At 38.2% G+C, this 12,500-nt stretch overlaps 1 protein-coding gene across 7 annotated transcripts in view; it reads right to left on the reverse strand.

The window, feature by feature from the left end:
• The window catches only part of LOC106877925 (uncharacterized), an 87,940-nt gene that overhangs the window by 74,362 nt on the left and 1,078 nt on the right, over window positions 1–12,500 (reverse strand). Inside the window, exon 1 of one of the 7 annotated variants that reach the window (XM_089360956.1) lies at window positions 7,084–7,265. The exons of 5 other annotated variants lie outside the window; for them this stretch is intronic. The gene's annotated coding sequence lies outside the window, so the exon portion shown is untranslated. Of the gene's footprint in view, window positions 1–6,823; window positions 7,266–12,500 lie in introns of those variants that run through there. One more of the 7 variants, XM_089360959.1, reaches the window with a different exon arrangement.

Below are 12,500 nucleotides of genomic sequence, written 5' to 3' on the forward strand. Positions count from 1 at the left end.
GGTGGCGTGGAGAGGGGAGGCATGGGCAACTGCTGGTCTTCCATAAACAACCTTGCCCGGACTTATGCCTGGAAGGGTAACTTTTTAGGTGCAATCCCATGGTCAGTCATGACCAAAATGGGTGGGGGGTCTCAGCATCATTATTATCCAGGACACTGCCTGGAATCGAACTCGGAAACTTGGGGTTAATAACCCACGCTTTTAACCACTACGCCATATGCCCATTAACAACAAACAAGATGAGGACAAATATCTGTCAAATGTAAATAATGTACATAATTCCTCATCTCTCAAATATAGAACTGTGTGCTTCTTTTATGTGGAACGAGCACCCAGCACAGGTACATGTGGCGCCAGCACGAGTGCCTTTTACGTGGTGCCAGCATGGGTGCTGGACCATATCTATAAATAACTTGTTTGGTCTTATGTGTTTACATCCCTGTTCAGTATCCACTACATTGCTCTACAATATATATCAATGCAGGAGTGGCTGTGTGGTAAGAAGCTTGCTTCCCAACCACATAGTTCCGGGTTGGGCAAGTGTCTTCTACTATTGCCTCAGGCCGACCAAAGCCTTGAGTGGATTTGGTTGACGGAAACTGAAAGAAGCTCATCGCATGTGTGTGTGTGTGTTTGCCCCCCACCCCCACCATCGCTTGACAACCGATGGTGGTGTGTTTACATCCCCGTAACTTAGCAATTCAGCAAAAGAGACTGATAGAATAAGTATTAGGCTTACAAAGAATAAATCCCAGGGTTGATTTTCTCGACTAAGGGTGGTGCTCCAGCATGGCCACAATCAAATGACTGAAACAAATTATATATATCTGACCACCTCTCCCCTACGTTTATACCTATGTCTCGCTCCCCTTTTACAACATTATCCACCACCCTCCCTTATGCTTCTGCATCTCTAGTCTCTTCCATACATCTTTTGGACATGTATTACGATAAGGATACATTCTAGCTCCCTATGGTCACCACATTTATCGCTCTACTGGATCTACTCCAGCCTGCTTCATCTACCCACATAAAATACAATGCAACCTTGAAATTTCCTCCACAATGGTAAACCAATTCCTGCTCCCTTCCCACCCTATTTTAACCGTTTAGCATTCAGATTATCTGGTCAAATGTAATCCTTATTTATTCACATTGTCTTAGATTAATCATGCCTACATTATTAGCCTCTCTCTCTCAATCAAGAGGGCTCTTTTTAATTCTTGCAACTTACAAAACAACCTCATTAGTGCTGGTACCACAAAGAAAGCACCCAGGACACTCTGTAGAGTGGCCATTGCTAGGGAGAGCATCCAGCCACAGGAAACACACCAAAAACTGAGACAAAGAAGCAAAATGAAGTCCTTCAATCTATCGGACTCTGTCAAAATGTCCAACCCATTCCAGCATGGAAAGCAGATGTATATTGATAGTGATCGTATTGATGGTGATGATGATGATGGCATTCAGATTTTTTTCCTGCCACAAAACAACCATTAAAAGGATGACCTTTTGTTCCCACAATGCCTTGCATTAACAACTTATTTCCTCTCAAGACTTACCACAGAACTTCATTTAAATCTTCTTCAACTTCTGGACTTTTAAACAACTAATTATCTTTTAGGCATGTATGTTGAAGAAATCAATACATGCATCACATTGTGTGTGTGTGTGTGTGTGTGTGTGTGTGTGTGTGTGTGTGAGAGAGAGAGAGAGAGAGAGAGAGAGAGAGAGAGAGAGGGAGAGGGAGAGAGAGAGAGAGAGAGAGAGAGAGAGAGAGAGAAAGAGTGAGTGTGTGTGTGTGTGTGTCTGTGCATGTGAGAAAGAGATAGATGGAGTGGGTGAGGATATGTGTGTGAGAGAGACTAGGTGTATATGAGAGAGAGAGAGAGAGAGAGAGAGAGCAAGCATGTGTTGTGTATGTTTGCATTGTATGTGTATGTGTGTGTTGTTATTGTGTGTTGTGAGTGCATTGTCTGTGTGTGTGTAGGTTTGTGTAAGTAAAAAGAACATATTTGAAAATGTGTCAGCATCATCAAACTCGATCTATTTAGATACACTTTGTTCACATGTTTGTTTGTTTTACATCTGTGCTTCCATGCTGGCATGAGTCAGAAGGAGACGTCTTTGAAGCAATACTTCAAAGCTGGAGTCCCTTCTCGTCACCAACAGTCCCTCCTCCCGCCCCACTTAGATTTACAAGTAAAGGATTTTTTTTTTCACTCATTGGATGTCACATGCAGATATACATATGCAAATGAGGTGAGTGTGTTGTGGAGTTATACTGACTAGAATGCCTTGTGGTATTCATTCCAGTTCTCTACTCTGTATTCAAATCCCACAAAGGTTTAACACTCAGATCCCAGATACAAAGCTTCCTGTTTGGGGCTTCAAAATGCTTTTGACATGAACAGATGTGAACCTTAACAAAACACAACCTTTATTGTATTCCATATACATTCTGAGTACCTACACCTGAAAAACTTTTCTCAAACACCCAGCTCAAGGAAGGATTTTTTTTTTGTAGGGGTCCAGCGGTTACCTTTGCAAGCACTGACACAGTTTTTAGCATCAGTGTCACCATAAATGCTGTCATCAGAACACAAAGAATTGGAACAAATACCACAAAAGTACTAGTCTAGTACTTGAACAATTCCAGTAATCTACTACCTTATGAAGACAAAGTTGATTTTAACAGGTTTTGAGCTCAAATCATAGACAGGGATTATGAAAATAAAAACACAAGATGGTGACCTCACTCGTAGCATTGGCATGAAAGAAAAGCACCCAGTGCACATTATAAAGAGGTTGACATTAGGGAGGGCATCTGAAGGTGGAAAACAAGCCAAAGATGAGAGTGGAGCTGGATGCAGCCCTGTCGCTTGCCAGCTCCTGTCAAACCATCCAAACCATGCCAGCATGGAAAAACAAACATAGATGATGATGATGATCTTATGCAACTTTCTAACCACTGTGCCAAGTCACCAACTTCACATGTTTAACCTATATTCCTGGAAGTGTTTACTGTCCACAGATCTGGGACGGTGCAGCAGCTGCTGTATAATCTCTCTCTCTCTCTCACACGCACACACATTCATTCATTCTAATTTAGATCGCATAAAATATAGAAGAAATGTCATTCGAATGGCTGGTAAATTTTCACTCCCCATCTCACTAGTTAACCCATAAACGGACTGTTTTCCTTTCTCTGCCTCGGCTCCCATTGCTACAACAGTTCCTGCTACACTGAGTAATAAATTACAAAACTACCCTTGCTCAAATCCACTCAACAGACCGGCTCTGAAATTACTCAGCTCTTTTCTTTTCTTCTTTTCCCTGTCTCCTTCAACACTACAACAGTTCCTCAGTAGCAACCCCAGGAAAAAAACTATGCTTGCCCATATCCACTCAGTGTGTGGTCAGTAGTGAAGGAATATAGCAGCTGAGTGGTTACAATGTTGCCCTCTCATTTGCAGGATTGTGGTTTCAACTCCCACACTAGGCTGTGTGGTGTTTTCTTGAGCAAAATTCTTCATTTCATGCTGTTCCAGTCTACTCAGCTGTAAAAATGAGGAAGCTTATTTGTGTGCCCTTCAGGGAAAATGTGATCTTGGTCATTTATACATTATGGGAACTGAGTATCTGGCACTATGAGCCTCAGTAACTGAGACAATGTCCAGTTGAGTCAGTATCTCTTGGACTTCTCCTGATCCTACAATGTCACTTACTAAATATATTGGCATCAAATTTTGGCGCAAGGCCAGAAACTTTGAGGAAGGGCTTAAACCGATCATACCAACTTCAGTGCGTAACTGGTACTTATCTTATTGACCTCCAAAAATATGAAAGGCAAAGTCGACCTCGGTAGAATTTGAACTCAAAATGTATAGACAAACGAAATGCCACTAAGCATTTTGCCAGACATGCTAACGATTCTGCCAGTTTGTTGCCCTTCACTTACTAAATATATTGAAGTGATCCAGTTGGAATAACATAAACAAAACTACCAAGAGTGAAGCAAGGAAAGACCTTTGCAAGACTCTCAGCTCATTTGCATATATCTTCACAACACACTCAGCTCATTTGCATATATCTTCACAACGCATGAAAAATACATGCTCTACCATAATCAGAACACTGGAATCACCAAAGTTTCAGTAGCACATATTCAGGAAAAAGTAGGCATTAGGGTCAAAATTAGTTTATGGGACCCAGAGTGATTTCTTTTTTGAGACATTTTTGAGGAGAAAATAGTGCTTCTAATATGTCATCAAATACAGTAGTCCCTTAACATTATAAGCTATTCCTTTAAATGGACCTTTAGTCATATTGTGTTACTTCTGTAGCAAACCCTAATTTTCATAGCTGTTCTCTTAGATCTTAATTCACATTATTTGGTAAGCCTTGAATAAAACTAAATTCACATAACTATCCCTTTAAACAAAAGAATTTCCCTTTATATGATACTTCCATAATCAAACCTTAATTCACATTGTAAATCCCTTAAATCTTAATGAACATTATAAGTCTTTTAAATAAACATTAACCCACATTGCAACTCCCTTAAAAAATTCCTTAAAGCACATTGCAAGTCCTTTAAATAATAAATAAGCCTTAATTCACATTACACAAGGGGTCTATAAAACTTTTACAACTCCAGCCCGAACTAAGTTGAAAACAAACTCATTAAAGGTGAAACGAGATATTCATCAATTAGTTAACAAAGTTTGTTATTTGCAAGTAAAGCTATATTTGTAAATTGGGATTGGTTAATATTTTTAGAATGTGATGTAATAAACCACAGTCTTTCATCAGAGCCGTTGGCGTGTACTTGAAGTTGGTTTTAGTTTTTTACACTTTGTTATGTCTCACACATGAACAAGCACACGCACACACACATGTTGAAATGGTGTGTGTGTGTGTGTGTGTGCGTGTGACTGTGAGTGAGTGTGTGTGTGTGACTGTGTGAGTGAGTGTGTGAAGGTGTGTTTGAGGGTGTGTGTGTCTGAGTGTATGTGTGTGTGAGAGTGTGTGTGCATGTGTGTGTGAGTGAGTGCGAAGGTGTGTGTTTAAATGTGTGTGTGTGTGTGTGTGTGTGTGTGTGTGTGTGTGTGTATATTTGAGTGTGTGTGTTTCTGTTTGTTGTTTGTTTGTTTCTGGCACACTTCTGCTGTTGCTGTACTCTAACAGTACAAGTTTCAACAAAGTCCCACCAAACCCGCTTTTCTCCCATTTTACAACAAACCCAAGATTAACCCTTTTCTTACCATATTTCAACTGAAGTAAATTGACCTTTGTTTCAACTAATTTTCAAAGCAAAGAACTGATCAAAATAAGTTTGTTGTTATTAATCTGGTGTTTGGAATATAAAATTAACAGGATAAAACAAACTTGAGATCTGCTTAAACGCTGCTCGCCAACACAACAGACCCCCACCCACCCAGCCCCACTCTCTGTAAAATACAAAAATAAACTTTCCTTATTTATCAGCAGTTGTGACGAAAGTTTCTGCTCCATTACATCATACTTGAACAATAATAACAAGCATTCCAAAAACTATTCCAACACTTATTCTTGTTATAATAACAAACTTCCCTAATTATTTTACAAATGCAAGGCTTCCCTTTGGAATCTGTTTTCCACTTAATTTGATTGGGGTTTTAAAAACTGCTCAAACTTAGAAAAGTGCAATATGTTATTTCCTTAATAAACTTAAGGAGAATAATATTGTGGGTTTTTTCTTAAAGAGGCACAGGAGTGGCTGTGTGGTAAGAAGCTTGCTTCTCAACCACATGGTTCTGGGTTCAGTCCCACTACATGGCACTTTGGGCAAGTGTCTTCTGCTATAGCCTTGGGCCCAACCAAAGCCTTATAAGTGGATTTGGTAGATGGAAACTGAAAGAAACCTGTTATATATATATATTAATAATAATAATATGACAACAAAAGAATGAATGAGACCTTGATATTATGTAAAATAGAGGAATTTATCCATAAATATATGTGTATGTATGTGTATATTTGTGTGTGTTTGTCCCCTCACCATCCCTTGACAACTGATGTTGGCGTGTTTATGTCCCCATAACTTAGTGTTTCGGCAAAAGAGACCGATAGAATAAGTACTAGGCTTACAAAGAATAAGTCCTGGGGTCGATTTGTTCAACTAAAGGCGGTGCTCCAGCATGGCTGCAGTCAAATGACTGAAACATGTAAAAGAGTAAACTTAAATTCCTATTACATTATTTCTTTAATAAACTTTATTCACAGTATCACGTTATCAAGCAGCCTATCAAATGTTGTTATACATCACTGGTCACAGTGCGCTTTGCATCGTTTGAACAGTGAACCAATCTGCCTCAGGGTGATCCATTCACAGCTGAGTGGACCGGAGCAATGTGAAATGAAGTGTTTTCTTCAAGAACACAACACACTGCCCAGTCTGCAAATCAAACCCACGATCTACCAATCGTGAGTGCAACACTCATAACCACTAGGCCACACACTTTCACCATAAACTTTGTTAAGGAATAACAATAGTTTCAGTTTTTGGCACAGCAATTTCGATGGAGTCGGGGAGAGGGCTTCTGGATTACACTGACCCCAGTGTTCAACTGGTACTTATTTTATTGACCCCATAAGGATGAAAAGCAAAGTTCACCTTGGCAGAATTTGAACTCAGAACATAAAGACAGATGAAATGCTGCTAAGTATTTTGCCCGGCAAGCTAACGATTCTGCCAGCCGGCCACTTTCTTTAGAAGTAAAATTACGTGTTAGTCATTTAGGTGAGATACCAGAGAAGAATAGTGGAACCTATCGCTTACCAAAATGTACCAAAGATCCACAAAACATGAAGAAAGGAACCACTGAGCTGTGCTGATGTCATCGCAATGGTTTAATGACAAAACCGTTCCATTTAACAATATCAGCTTTGATAAAGTTGTCAGTGCTTCTACAATGAACTAAAACTAAATTTGATCAGTTGTTAATTACAGTGTAAACGAGTGCACAAGGCACACGACAAAAGAAGTTCCGACACAGCTGAAAGAACTTAAAATAATGGCATTGGAAAATGGTTCTTTACCTGGTGTATAATGGTATCCTGTGGGTTCCTGGCATGATTTATACGCCAATTAAAAACAGCCTTTTTTCTCACCCTTGCAGTAGGTGGTACCCATTGCTGGACATTCTCCGAGGCCATGTCTATACTTTGCAAAAATAATAACGCTTCTGAGGAGCAGCTGGTAAAGTAGCTTTCTATTTGCTGACCTCTTTATTAACAGCAATACAACATAAAAGGATATCCTGATTATAATCACTAACAGCCTTTAGATTTAACACCAAAACAATGGTTCGAAATAAAACGTTTTATTCAAATATCCAAGCCCAATATTTTAGTTTCAAGTAGTCAGTCATGACTCTTCAAATATAAATATTTCTTTGTCAAATTTTTCCTCTTTTTTTTTTCCTACTAAATTTGCATATTTTTATATCCACTTCTGTGCAGCTATTTCATAAGTGATTTGATGTCGTTAAAAACTGCCTGTCCGTCATTTATCTTCTGGTACTTATCGACAGCTCAGCTGGTACGTCACCTATAGCCAATGCCTTTTTGCAGAAGCTTTGTCATTATTAAGTTGGTCTCAAGTCGGCAAGCTGGCAGAGTAGTGAACACACCAGGCGAAATGCGGAGTGATATTTCGTCTGTTTTTATGTTCTGAGTTCAAATTCCACTGGGGTTGACTTTGCCTTTCATCCTTTCGGGGTAGATAAATTAAGTACCAGTTGCATACTGGGGTCAATCTAATTGACTGGTCCCCTCCCCCCAAAATTTAGCGCCTCGTGCCTAGAGTAGAAAAGAATAATGTGACAGTTGAACATCAGGTTTCACCAAAGCAGAGCATTCAGCCATTTATTCTTTTACAGGTTTCAATCATTGGACTGTGGCCATGCTGGGGCACTGCTGTGAATGGTTGAGTCGATCTATTCATGTTGCCAAACCTTGTAACTTAAGGACACAGAAACTAAGACAGTTGTCAAGCAGTGACAGACAAATGTGGGAGCACATGCAAACATACAGAACCTGGTTGGGAAGCAACGGAAGCAAACTTCTTAATCACAAGTTCAAGGTTCAGTCCTGCTGCTTGGTACCTTGAGCAAATGTCTTCTACTGTAAGACCTGGGTCAACCAAAGCCTTGTGATTGAATCTAGAAGAAGGAAACTGAAAGAAGCCTACCATGTGTGTGTGTGTTTGTCCTTCTCTTGACATCATGTTATAATTGTAAGAGTACTATTGTAATATGAAGAGCACCAATCATTTCCAGTGTTCTGGAAAAATATTACCTTGCTTGGAAACAGGAAAGGCATCCAGCTAGAAAAAATCTGCCTCAATGAATTTTGTCTGACCCATGCAAGTATGGAAAAGGGAACGCTAAAGCAATGATCATAATCATGATATGTGTGTGCGTGTGTCTAAAAAATTAAAAATAAAAAAAAAGCACAAAGCAAAAAAGAAAAATAAGGAGGATGTATTAGGTTCACACTCAAGAAAATTGAAAGAAGTCTTTGATGTTTCGAGCCTATGCTCTCCTTCAGAAAGGACAAAGGAGAGAGAAAAAGAGCAAGCATGCCCCAATAGGATGTGGAGGGAAATTGTGGAAGAGGAAGACCCAGGAAGACATAGGATGAAATATTGAAGGCCAATTTCAAGACACAAAGCCTTATGAAGGAGATGACAAAGGACCAAGATATTTGGGGCCTTGCAATACTGAAGAAGACCTGTCCACCACAGCAAAATTGATATTAGAGCTGGTGTCGCATAAACACATCAAAAGCAACCAGGTATGCTCTATGGAGTGGTTGGCACCAGAAAGGGTATTCAGCTGTAGAAACCATGCCAGAACAGACAGTGGCACCTGGTGCAACCCCCAACCTTACCAGCTCCAGTCAAACTGTCAAACCCATGCCAACATAGAAAATGGATGTTAAATGATGGTGTGGTAAGAAGTTTTCTTCCCAACCACATGGTTCCAGGTTCAATCCCACTGCATAGCACCTTGGGCAAATGTCATCTACTATCGCCTCAGGCCCGACCAAAGCCTTGTAAGTGGATTTGGTAGACGGAAACTGAAAGAAGCCTGTCGTATATATATATATATGTATTTGTTTGTGTGTCTGTGTTTGTCCACCACCCCCATTACTTGGTAATCAAAGTTGGTGTATTTATGTCCTCATAGCTTAGCAGTTTGGCAAAAGATACCGATAGAATAAGTACTAGGCTTACAAAGAATAAGTTCTGGGGTCGATTTCTTCGACTAAAGACAGTACTCCAGCATGGCCACAGTCAAATGACTGAAACAAGGAATAAAAGAATATATACACTTCATTAAAAAGCAGCAAAAATATCATAAAAACTGTTACTCAGAGTTTTATGTTCCCGTTAGATTCTAAACAAAACTGTCCGACGAACAGGAACGTGAAACTCTGAGTAACAGTTTTTGTGATATCTTTGGTGCTTTTCAATAAAGCATATTCAGTGAGACTGAACTCAAAACTGCATGCTTGTGAAGAAACCTGCTTAACCACATAGCCACCTTGACATAACATTCGTTCAAATTCTAAATATTTCAATATTCTACAGAGATGTGAATTGGCTGGAATACTGCTTGGAGGGTTGTCCAGGACGACCCAAACAAATACCAACAAAATGGTGGACACAGCGATGTTCTCCAACAGCGCATGCACCCATACCTGGTCTGACCTTAATTTTAAAAATACCATGACCCTTCATTCTTTCTAAGCTTCTGAGGCTGGGAGTTAGAAGACAGGAAGTCTTCCAAACATCCAAAACTTTAGAGGGTTAAATTTTGGATGTTTGGAAGACACCCAAGGACTGACAGGGTGGTGGATCAAATTTTCCACCCTAGGATTCAGTAACCAAGAGAGAGTATAATAACGCCTAATATATCTAATAGGATATAATGCTGTTACAAATCTAAATAAAATCGGATATAACAAAATATGTCTGTTAACCTGCTATCAACGTCTTTACACGATGCAACGGGCTCAGTTTGAACGTACCATATCGGCTTAAGTCAGTTAAAATGACGTACAACCCCAATATCCACTGGCACAAACACACCACAATCACACACGCGCGAGCGCGTGTGTGTGTGTGTTATCTAATATACGTGGTTTCGTAAGGTACTATGGTTGTGAGATTGACAATGAAACTAAATAAAACAAATCGCCTACATACACACACACACACACACATATATATATATGCCGATATAAAGACCACTTTGATTAAAAAGTAATGTTCATTATGTAGTGTGTTTTTGTGTCTATCTATCTAATCTATCTATCTCTCTCTTTATATTTCTCTCTCTCTCTATATATATATATAGGATCGTTTGCATAAATATATCCAGAGGAGAAGCATACTCTAAGATGTAGAGCAGTTAATATCAGAGTAGGGTTTATATTATAGCCGATCTATGGGGTTACCCTGGGTTTCTCGCTCATAAGGGGTTTAGCCTTATGGCATATCTTCAGACCCCAAACACTGCTGACCTGAGACCTCTTTATATATATATATATATATATATATATATATATATATATATATATATATATATATATATATATATATATATATGGGTGTATAAAGATCACTTAGATTAAAAAGTAATGTAATAATGTAGTATGTATGTATGTATGTATATATATACATATATATATATATATATATTTGTGTGTGTGTGTGGTAATTAAAGCTGTCGAATGTATTAGGTAAACAACGATTTCAAGTACAAAACAGTAAAGTACCAAGGAATAACGACGGGTCACAGTCACCCAATTTACAAATACATCCTCATTTCACACAAGTGGTACTACTAAAGTTAATTAAATTGAGTTAATTAGTGTTTTATGATATATTTTACAGACATAAAACGTCACGCCTTAGAATTTTGTCAGACATTCAAGTTCCCCGTGTATAGGTGCAAATAATAATTTACAAGTCAATGAGGAGGGGTGGGGACCTTTAATTACTGAAGCTAATTAAACTGAGTTAATTGCCGTTGTAGGGTGTATTTTATAAACAATGAAACGCAATGCTTTAGAATTTTTGATGACGTTCATAGATTCCAGGATGCTTCTAATGTGGTCCCTTCCGTTTTGTATTGAAGGTCGTTCTTTCCGTACACACGCCCGCCAACTTTACACATCTATGCATATATATATATATATATATATATATATATATATATACGTATGTATATATATATATATATGTCTCTCATTATATACACGGCTGTCTACCCGTGTCGGAAGTAGACTAATAACATTGGATATAAAAGGAAAAATCCGCAGGAATCTTGTTACAAGTCATTTTTTTTTTGGCAGCCCTCACAGACAACAAATGCTACATATGCGCACATTAATATGCAGTAGTATGTGCACACACACACACACACATATATATATATATATATGCATATATATTAGATAGTGTGTGTGTGTGTGTATATATATATACATACATATAAGGCAGAGAAAAGGTGCCTATAAGATGTTGACATTTTTCTCTTTGTTTTGATAATTTCGTCATTTAAACACGCTCTAGCTATTTTAATTAACTAACCATTTGTAACGGTTTGATTAATTAAAAATCAAATACTATATCACTCTTTTAGATCTCCTCATATTAACAGAATCAATTTCTATCGATATTCGATATTCATAACATAACATTAAAACAAAAGTAAAATTTAAAAAAAAAAGCTTTCAAGGAAAGGCATGATCGTCACAACGTAAACATTTGCGTATCGATGCCTCTGCACAAACCGTGTTGCAGTTCACAAAGCAATCACCACCATCATCATTATCATGGACATCAACAATGACCAACCACTGAATATTACAATATATTATTCTAAGGTGGTTCAATTTATGAAATTGATTATTATAATAACGTAAACACTGCTGTTGTGTACTACAGAGTGTGTGTATATAATGAATAATGATCTTCCTCAGACACGAGCAGACAGCCATAATACACACACATATAGATGTGAGTTTATATATATATATATATATATATATATATATATACACACACACGCACATTGAAATGATTAGGTGATAACATAAAATACTGTTAACGAAACAATGATATATAAACATTGGGGGACACACACACGTACACGGGCATATTTAAAGATTAATCTAATTGGCAGAGCTTTTGAAATAGCCGTCTTTCGAGATCCCATATTTCATGGAAAACGACTAATTCATGTTTATAAACAAAGAGATTATATACGGACTTTATACAAATATAATGCATACTAGCTAGCATTCGATTATATGTGAAAATATACTCATATCCGTACACACACACACACGTGTGTGTGTGGGCACACATAAGTGTAAACAAGAGGAAGAGACAAAGAAATACTTGATGCTATATAATTAAGGCGATTTATGGTTGATTGTGA

The sequence above is a fragment of the Octopus bimaculoides genome, chromosome 12 (assembly GCF_046866305.1).
Source record: "Octopus bimaculoides isolate indiv1 chromosome 12, ASM4686630v1, whole genome shotgun sequence".
NCBI classification, from domain to species: domain Eukaryota; kingdom Metazoa; phylum Mollusca; class Cephalopoda; order Octopoda; family Octopodidae; genus Octopus; species Octopus bimaculoides.